Source organism: Polyodon spathula, chromosome 47, assembly GCF_017654505.1.
Source record: "Polyodon spathula isolate WHYD16114869_AA chromosome 47, ASM1765450v1, whole genome shotgun sequence".
NCBI lineage: Eukaryota > Metazoa > Chordata > Actinopteri > Acipenseriformes > Polyodontidae > Polyodon > Polyodon spathula.
The window spans coordinates 1930735-1939994 of NC_054580.1; positions in this window are offsets into that span (position 1 = coordinate 1930735).

Here is a 9260-nt window from a genome sequence, read left to right on the forward strand (position 1 = left end):
GCATAATGTGGTATTTCTAAACTGATGTATTTCTTACATCCACTAGGGGCAGTGTTGCTGGGGGTCGGTTACACTCTGGTGTCCCAGCTGTGCTTACAGAGAAGACACGCACAGCAGGCTGTGATCACACCCTACAACGACTGCATTCCAGAAGAATGCCTTTAAATGTCAACCAGGTTTTCATCACACCCAACAACTGCTATTATATTACACAAAACTCCACGTTTTAACCCTTCTTTAACAATAAAAAGGCTAAACTATCAATTTAGCGCACTTGGCAACTTGTCTTGACAAATAAGAGAAAGGGTGGTCCGTCCAACCAAGGGCAGACTTGAGGCATGGAGACTGAACTGCTCCCTCCCTCACCCCTCCTAAGAGAAAGGGTGCTCCCTCCAGTCCAGGGCAGGCTTGAGGCATGGAGACTAGGATAGGAGGCACTTTTTTACACAGAGAATTGTGAGGGTCTGGAATCAACTCCCCAGTAATGTTGTTGAAGCTGACACCCTGGGATCCTTCAAGAAGCTGCTTGATGAGATTCTGGGATCAATAAGCTACTAACAACCAAACGAGCAAGATGGGCCGAATGGCCTCCTCTCGTTTGTAAACTTTCTTATGTTCTTATGAACTGATCCCTCCCTCCATCCCTCACCCCCCTAAGAGAAAGGGTGCTCCCTCCAGCCCAGGGCAGGCTTGAGGCATGGAGACTGAACTGGTTCCTCCCTCACCACCCTAAGAGAAAGGGTGCTCCCTCCAGCCCAGGGCAGGCTTGAGGCATGGAGACTGAACTGATCCCTCCCTCCGTCCCTCACTCCCCTAAGAGAAAGGGTGCTCCCTCCAGCCCAGGGCAGGCTTGAGGCACGGAGACTGAACTGCTTCCTCCCTCACCACCCTAAGAGAAAGGGTGCTCACTCCAGTCCAGGGCAGGCTTGAGACCGCACTGCTTAGAGAAAGGGTGTTACTTTTCAAGCAGTGTTTGTTCCAGTGTGCCAATACTCAAACATTTGTCCCAGTACTACTCAAACCCTGGTCTGTCTGACTGTCTGTTTTGCCAAAAGAACCAGGCTGCACTGCTGAGCGGACAGAAATGAAGTCATAGCGGAGATCATACCAGCATCACAAGACCAGCAACAAATCGACCCCATTTTAAAAACACAACACACAGCACTGTACAAGAACACGCTCGTTTCCCATGACAAGGTCAACTGTAGCCCAGAGCAGCATTGAGCAATCTTACTGCACTGATCAGTAAACCCTGGACTGATAATAAACAACTGCACACCCTTTAACCTTGTGACACACTGTCCTGTAGAGAGAGAGAGAAAGAGAGGAGAGAGAGAGAGAGAGAGAGACAGAGAGAGAGAGAGAGAGAGAGAGAGAGATAGAGAGAGAGTGTTCTGGGAGCAAGGACATATTTGGGTTTTTCAAATTCAATTCTCTTACTTTTTAGAACTAGCAATATTTAAAAAAATCACTAGGAGTTGTAATAGTTTTACATGTTGCAATTGTTAAAAAATAAAGTTTCTAATTTTTCTAATGCTATGCATGTCATAGAAGCTGCAGTGTTAGAACACAAGAAAAGTTTGGGAACGAGCAAAAGCATTTCAGCTCATCAAGGCTCGCCCCTTGTTAGCACACCATCCTCCCCTACTGGGGGGGGGGGGGGTTAGGAAGACTAATTTAAAAGCACAGAATCCAGGCTTTTTTAAATGTTCCCACTGTTATAGATTCTTCACCTGGTCGGCTATTCCCTGCGTTTATAACTCTCTGTGTCACAAAGTGCTTCCTCCCTTCTGTTCTACACTCTACCCAGCTTCCATTCACGCCCTCTTATTCTTCTTTCTGTGCTGAATTCGAAGTCGTGTCTTGGGTCGACTTTATCAAGACCATTTATGGTTTTAAAGTCTTTTAGTCCCCTCTTCCCCTTCTCTTTTCCAGGCTAAAGAGATTTCATTCTTTTACCCTGTCCTCCTAGCTCACTGAGTCCTGGGATCAGCCTTTCTCTGTATCTTCTCCAGTGCAATGATGGGTTTTGTTGTAGTGAGGTGATCAGAACTGCACACAGTGTTCTAGGTGTGGTCTAACTAGAGCACTGGATGACCTTAGCATCACCTCTCTAGACGTGTATTGCAGTGCTGTGCTTCATAACAAAATAACTGGACTCTAATGGAGCGCTTCTCCTGTCTTTCGATTACAAACGTTCCCAATGTGAGAAACCTCTTTAATTCCAAGTCTAAACATTATGGAAATTCAATCAGACATCTCGAATTAATCACTGGACCCTCTTCCTTTCAAGATCTTTCCTTGTATCCACCCCCCCCCCCCCCCATTTAGAATATGCAGACCTTCAAAGACAACAGTACAGAAGTTGACAATGTTTTTGACATTGCTTCCTGTGCAGTAGCCCTGTTTCACTCCAAAGGTTTGTCTCAGGGGGGTGGCCAACCCTGGTCCCGGAGAGCCACAATCCAGCAGGTTTGAAATCATCAATTTCTAAAGACTTGAAACAATTATATATCGGACTAGGTAAGCAGTAACTCTTCCAAAAGCCATTTGTTCTGTTCAACAATTCGGAGATCATTTGGAACGAAAGATTCTGTACAGCCTGTAGCTCTCTGATTTAACTGAACTTGTTCAAATGACCAATGCAATCTTCAAAAATTCTGTTCTATAAAACCTGCTAGACTGTGGCTCTGGACCAGGACCACCCCTGGTCTAGCTGTATCTAGGCCATGTGATAGCACAGGTAGCGATTCATTTTTGATCCAGAGTGTTTAATTAAAGTATACATAAATAAACTGAGGAAGGGTAAACACTGCCAAAGCCAACAAGAGGTACTGAGATGGACATAAAGCCTTGGGTATCACTGCCAAGACACTTAATAAAGCAAAATTAATAAAGTAACAGCAGGTTTTTGTCTGTTTGACAAGTTTTTCTGGTCTTGCCTCATAGTTTAGGGTTGAGTGTTTAAAATTGTGAATCACATTAAAAGGTACAGCTGGCAAAAAAAAAAAAAAAAATCTAAAAATAAAACAATATCTGAATATGAATTTAAGCCGACTGACGCACAAGCAATCCAGTCATCTCTTTCCCTTCTTTTTCTAGGCTGAAGAGAGTTGGTTATTTTACACTGTATTAATAACACGAAGCCAGAAGAATCACAGCATATATCCCGCCCCTGTAGGATTACAGATAGGCGTTGCTCATACGGCTATAAGGGAGGGATCACTTATTTAGCATCACACTCATTTCAATAATATATTTACTTGAAGATCTGAATCCCAGGACTGGGTGCAGGGCGAGTTACAACCCCTTTATAAGATAACCACTTTGGCAGCACCAGATAAGACAATCATGCATTTATTTGTTTAGTACCTTGGTTCAATTACCCCTCCCACCCTAAAAGCCCCCAGAGTAGCATGAAACCTACCTTGCAGCTGTTTGAACCTGCCCTCCAGCACGTTGTTGTACTGCGCGGGGTTAATAAACGCAGCAGGAGAGAGCAGACCGCTGCTGCTTGGTCTTCTCTGGATTTCCAGCTCCCCCTGCTCAAACATTGCGGCTTTGTCTTAAAATATGATTTGGTCTGAAAGAATCCCCACGTAAAAGTTTTTGTTCAAGTTCTCTTTAGGCGGAAATCTTCCAAAAAAAAAACGCCCCCCCTTCTCCCCTTCCCAACAGCCACACTGCTCTACCCTTTCCTGTGTGTGTTCAGTAAAACAGCCATTTTCTTCCACTCTCTCTTGCCCCCCCCCCAGAGATTAACTCTCTTGGTCCTCCTCCTTTATTCAGTTATGAAATCAAATCCACACAGTCCTCTTTGCTTTGGTTTTGAAGTTGGGTGCAAAAGCCACACAATTCTGCTGCAGCTGAGGGCAGTGACTTGAGCACTCACTCCCACCTGGTCTGAGCTAAGAGAGAATAGAAAGCCACACAGACTGAGTTTGTAAACAGAGTTCACTGAAAAGCAGCCTGAGTCAGGATATTAGCATAAGGTGTGTAGGGGGGTGGGGTCGTACCATTCTGAAAAGGTGTTGCAGGGGTGGAGGAGGGTTTGGGCCGTACCATTTTGAGAGCTACTGCTGACTACGCAAAAACGTTTTTTTGGTTTGGTTTTTTTTTTTTCGGTTTTAAGCCTGCAGAACAAGAGAGCCGTTATTACCAGGAAGGAAGTGTTGCATTTCACAGAGGCTTGTGGGTTTTTTTTTTTTTTTTTTTTAAGTTTTTTTCTTCTTATTTGGGGCATTTCAAGAACTGCGAGCTGCAGAGTAGAGCTATGTTATCAAAAAGTCATGTAAGCATCTCTTGGAGCATAGTTTCTTACAGGTCCGTCTGTCTGTCCAAACATACGTTTACCAGCACTTTGATTTGTACATGTAGGCTGTCTAGAGAACTGTTTATCCAGCTAGGATGAAACCTGAAAAGGACGCTCTTTAGCTGAGAGAATCAGTCGATCTGGCTGTATGTCAAACCCACTTTCACACACGCATGCATGTTGAATTCCCTCCAACTGATAACTGCGACGAACTTTGGAAGGGGTGAATGCTACGTACATGCTTGTTAGCACAAGCAAGACGATGTATATCCCCAGATTCTGCAGCTCTCAACCACATGTGCTGAAGAATGTCCTTACCAAGTCTCATCACAATTGGAATAATCTTTTCAGATTTAAACAAGTATTCAAAGTAAGCGCAAAACGCTCTTCTGTACTGTACAGAGTGTTGTTTATTTCACACAATATGTCTGCATTGCTTTCCATTTGCGTCTTTTAGAAAGTCATTTATAAATGCATCCCACAGAAAAAGTGTAAAGAAGCACAGTGAAAACAGGGCAAAGCACAGGGAAGCATTGTAAAGCACACAGAGGTCTGGTAAAGCATAAGGAAGCATTGTAAAGCATAGAGGTCTGGTAAAGCATAGGGAAGCATTATAAAGCACAGAGAGGGATGATAAAGCATAGGGAAGCATTGTACAGCACAGAGAGGTCTGGTTGAGCATACTAAAAAGATATGGCAAACCACATGGTAAATGCACAGTATAACCATGGGAAAACTGCAAAATTATTGTGCAAATGTACAGTGGTAAACTAACGACAGTATGAACAAACGGTCATTTTTGCAAATACATTTCAAGCAGCGTTTGTTTGAAGGTTCCAATAATTGCACTAAATCTAAGCGCAATATTAAGCACAATACTAAAAGCAAACCCCCTTCCCCCTGTCTCCTCCCGATGGTACAGCCCGCTTTAATTAACCCCCTATCTGCACAGGGACCTTGGCCTGTGGTCCTGGGACAACTCCAAAGAAACACCACAGCTCTCCCCTCCTCTCATCCACAGTGACGGTAAACACACACCCGGCCTCCCACACAATTAAACTTTTATCCACAAGGCAGAGCAGCCTGCCCCCCTGCAGAGTCACTTATAGGCTGGCAAACATGCTCAGCTAGGCCTTGGGCTCTGCTACACCACAAAACACAGACAACTGATACAGTAAAGCTGCTAAACCGACACCCCAGTGCGATAAAAACGGGGCTCGCTGGACCATGAAGCTTGGACCGGGACAGCTAATGGTACCAGAATACACAGCAGTGTTGCATTGTGATAGGCACAGAACCCCCAATAAATACAGGCTTTGGACTGAGTGATAGTTAATAGAGGTCTCGTTAAATGCTTGTTTTGGACTGTGATAGCTAATAGTAACCCCAGGTTTTTTTAGGCAGTTAGGCACACCCCCTAGTGGACATTTGTAAAACTCCCTTTTCAGAAGGTCCAGGAACAGATTTTTTGAAAATATTTTAGCTTCAGAAAGATATTCCAATCTCTTTAAGACCCTATTGGCTAGCAGTTCTTTCGCCGTGGGTCCTGGTGTAAAAACGAATCCTATACAGGTTATTTGGAGATGCTGTGAAATATCTATCGTTACAGACAGAGCAGGATTTCTGAAATGGCTTGCAGTGTCTGTGTTGCTTTCTGCTCAAACGCACGGAAAGCTCTCATGTTTTCTGAAGAGGGCGGGGGCCGGGAAGGTCAATCCCGCAACCTTCTCTAGGTCCAGGACCACAAGGGAGTCGACTCTCCTACAGAGCAACAGAATCAAAGCTGTCTGGATGACAAAAAAAGTTGCGGATCAAGACCAGGGCTGGATTATTTATTTATTTATTTATTTATTTATTTATTATGGTGAAAAAGAAATGGCTTATTTCACGATCTAAAAATAGGCATTTCAAGATATTTCACGATCAAACGAGGTACGTATTAAAGCAAAAAAAATATATACAAATAGCATCATCACATTCAAAATTGATCATTTTCTCTAGAGCTATTTTACCACACATGTTCCTAAATATTTCAATGCTTGCCTAAAGCAAACAGTAAATGCTAAATTGTACAACATTTCATTTTTTTTTAATATATATCCACCTTTGGAAGACAATCTATCTCTTTTCACAATCATCAGACCAACTAAAAGTATAAATACATATAAAAATAACAACACACACACGCACGCACGCACGCACACACACACACACACACACACACACACACACACACACACACACACACACACACACACACACACACACACACACACACACGTCCCCTTCTTGTACTGGACAGCGCGATCTATAGCAGAAAGATTTACAGATCTTTGATGCAGCAGCTGGTGTCTTTTTCATTGAAGACATTTGAAGAAATGGTGCAGCTCTATGCAGTGTGTGCTCAATCCTTTACCGGAAGCAAACTAAACCGGCTGCCAGGTTCCTAAACTCGGGCCAGCGGGGAAAAGAACAGTATAACCTGTTAACTAATGTAAAAACTAGTTCCCCTCACAATCGGAAAAGCGTTTTTCCACGTGTGACAAACGTATAACCTCTCACGTCTATTTATCAGGCAAGATTTCTTTTTTCAGACACTGTCAAACTTTGGAAAAGTAAGCAGTGTTTGGAAAGGACTCGATTTTCAAACCACCGAGGTCAAATCAGTACATACAAGCGCTCGTGAAAATGCTTAAGCAGTGGTGTGATTGGAAAGAAGCGTGGCAGGGCAGGAGAGAGACCATTCTATTGTGCTCGAGGTTAAAGTCCTGCTTCACAAAACCCTCCTCTGTCACTTAATCTAGTCAACCTTATCACTATCTAAAGGCAACATTCAGGAAGAATACCTGCAGGTTGTTGTTTTTTTTTTAATAGTTTCAGGAATTTGCACACAAAGCAGGTGCAATCAAGTCAGTTCTTCCTCAGTCAACACTTCAGAGATTACATAAAGTCAACATTTTTTCACTAACTGACTCCTGCATGAAACCTGGCAAACCTACTCTTTAGAAAATAAAGTCTAGTGCTGAGGAATGCCGTCTCGAAGTTACATCAGAGCTGGAGAAGTGTCTCTTTACAGCTCTGGCCAAAAGTGTTGCATCACCCTATAGGATGAACTCATTCTGCTTCATGGAGTCTCACGAAACCTGAATTACACACCGCTTTGCAGTTTTTCATATACTGAATGAAAAACTGACAGAAACGGAAATATGTGACATTTCAAAATCTAGCATGAAATACTGTACTACTATTATGGCTTCCAGTAGAATTTTTCAATATAAATTTTGTAGCTTCTTTGATTACACAATGTTAAATACACTATCAGAATTATGTTCATGTAGTTTTTATTATTATTATTATTATTATTATTATTATTATTATTATTATTATTATTATTATCTCAATTTTAAAATTCTCAGAACTACATTTCCCATCACCCCCCTGCTCACATATGTAACTGAGCTGGATTTACCAGTGAGTAGGATGATGGTGGGAAATGTAGTTCTGAGAGGTCCATGTGGGTACATGGGAAGCCATCCTGACAGAGAATGCAATTTAAAAGTTTTAAAAAGTGGAAAAAATGTAATAATAATAATAATAATAATACACACACCTTACATAAACATTTGTAGCAACACATGGGAACATGTAACACAATCAAATAAAAAGGTCCTTATGCACCCTTTAAGGCCAGCCCTGCATTCAGTATTAAAGCGGTCTGCGGTCCCCAAACGTATCAGTTTAATGGTCTCTTAATAAGAGGCAACAAAACTACAAAATCCGTCAGTTAGAACAGTTTGCCATTGAAGAAAAACGAAAACGAATAATAACAAAAGAAGTCTTAATCAATGAAATTATTGGCTTATAACTTCAAAAGTAATCAAAATCCTGGCATACATTTTTATAAAAAAAAAAAAAGCTCCAGTACCAAGAGCCTATTAAGACAATAATTTGTGAGGTTTCTCTGTACATGTGATACACAAAGACGATCAGACACACAGTCTGGAAAATGTCATCACAATTCACAAGCTGTTTCTGGAGCTATTTTTCACTTGGTAACAGGTTGAGTCAGATTCCTTATTTTACTGTAGCATTTGGGTCCCAAAGGAAATACAGGAAACTGCACCCTGAACCTAAAATCAAAAGCCCTACTTCAAAATACCTGGACAGACTACTGAGTTGACACTAATTAGTTTAATTAGCACAATGAAAGTGGCACTTTACATCAGATTAAGTTTGCCTAGTCGTTAGTCGCTCATTTGCACTTCAAGTAATTCCCTGTCACTTCAAGCCAGACATTGTACAGACTTCCTCACTGCATTCAAATCACGTGGCAACGTGACCTTTCACCTCTGCTGGCCACACCTACTCCACTTATTCTGTATAACATGCGCAAAAAATGTGCAAGTAATGAGAGCGCTCTGATACAGCAGATCACAGCCTGGGCTTGGATGAGATGAGTGGAACGCAATCAAAAATCAGCTGCAATGTTTTCATGTGATACTTCGCAATGCTACAACTAACCACGCTGGTGCGCAGTAATGCAGAGGCAGCAGATGGACTTATATATGAACCCAAAGGATTAACTGCCTCTCTCAAACAGTGTGTACTCAAGAGCTGTCTGCAGGGGGAAGCTGGTAGAGTTGCAAAGAAGAGCGACCAGAATTATTCCGGGCTTAAAAGGCATGTCATATGCAGACAGGCTAAAAGAATTTAATCTGTTCAGCCTTGAACAAAGAAGACTACGTGGCGACCTAATTCAAGCATTCAAAATTCTAAAAGATATTGACAGTGTCGACCCAAGGGACTTTTTCAGCCTGAAAAAAGAAACAAGGACCAGGGGTCACAAATGGAGATTAGACAAAGGGGCATTCAGAACAGAAAATAGGAGGCACTTTTTGACACAGAGAATTGTGAGGGTCTGGAATCAACTCCCCAGTAATGTTGTTGA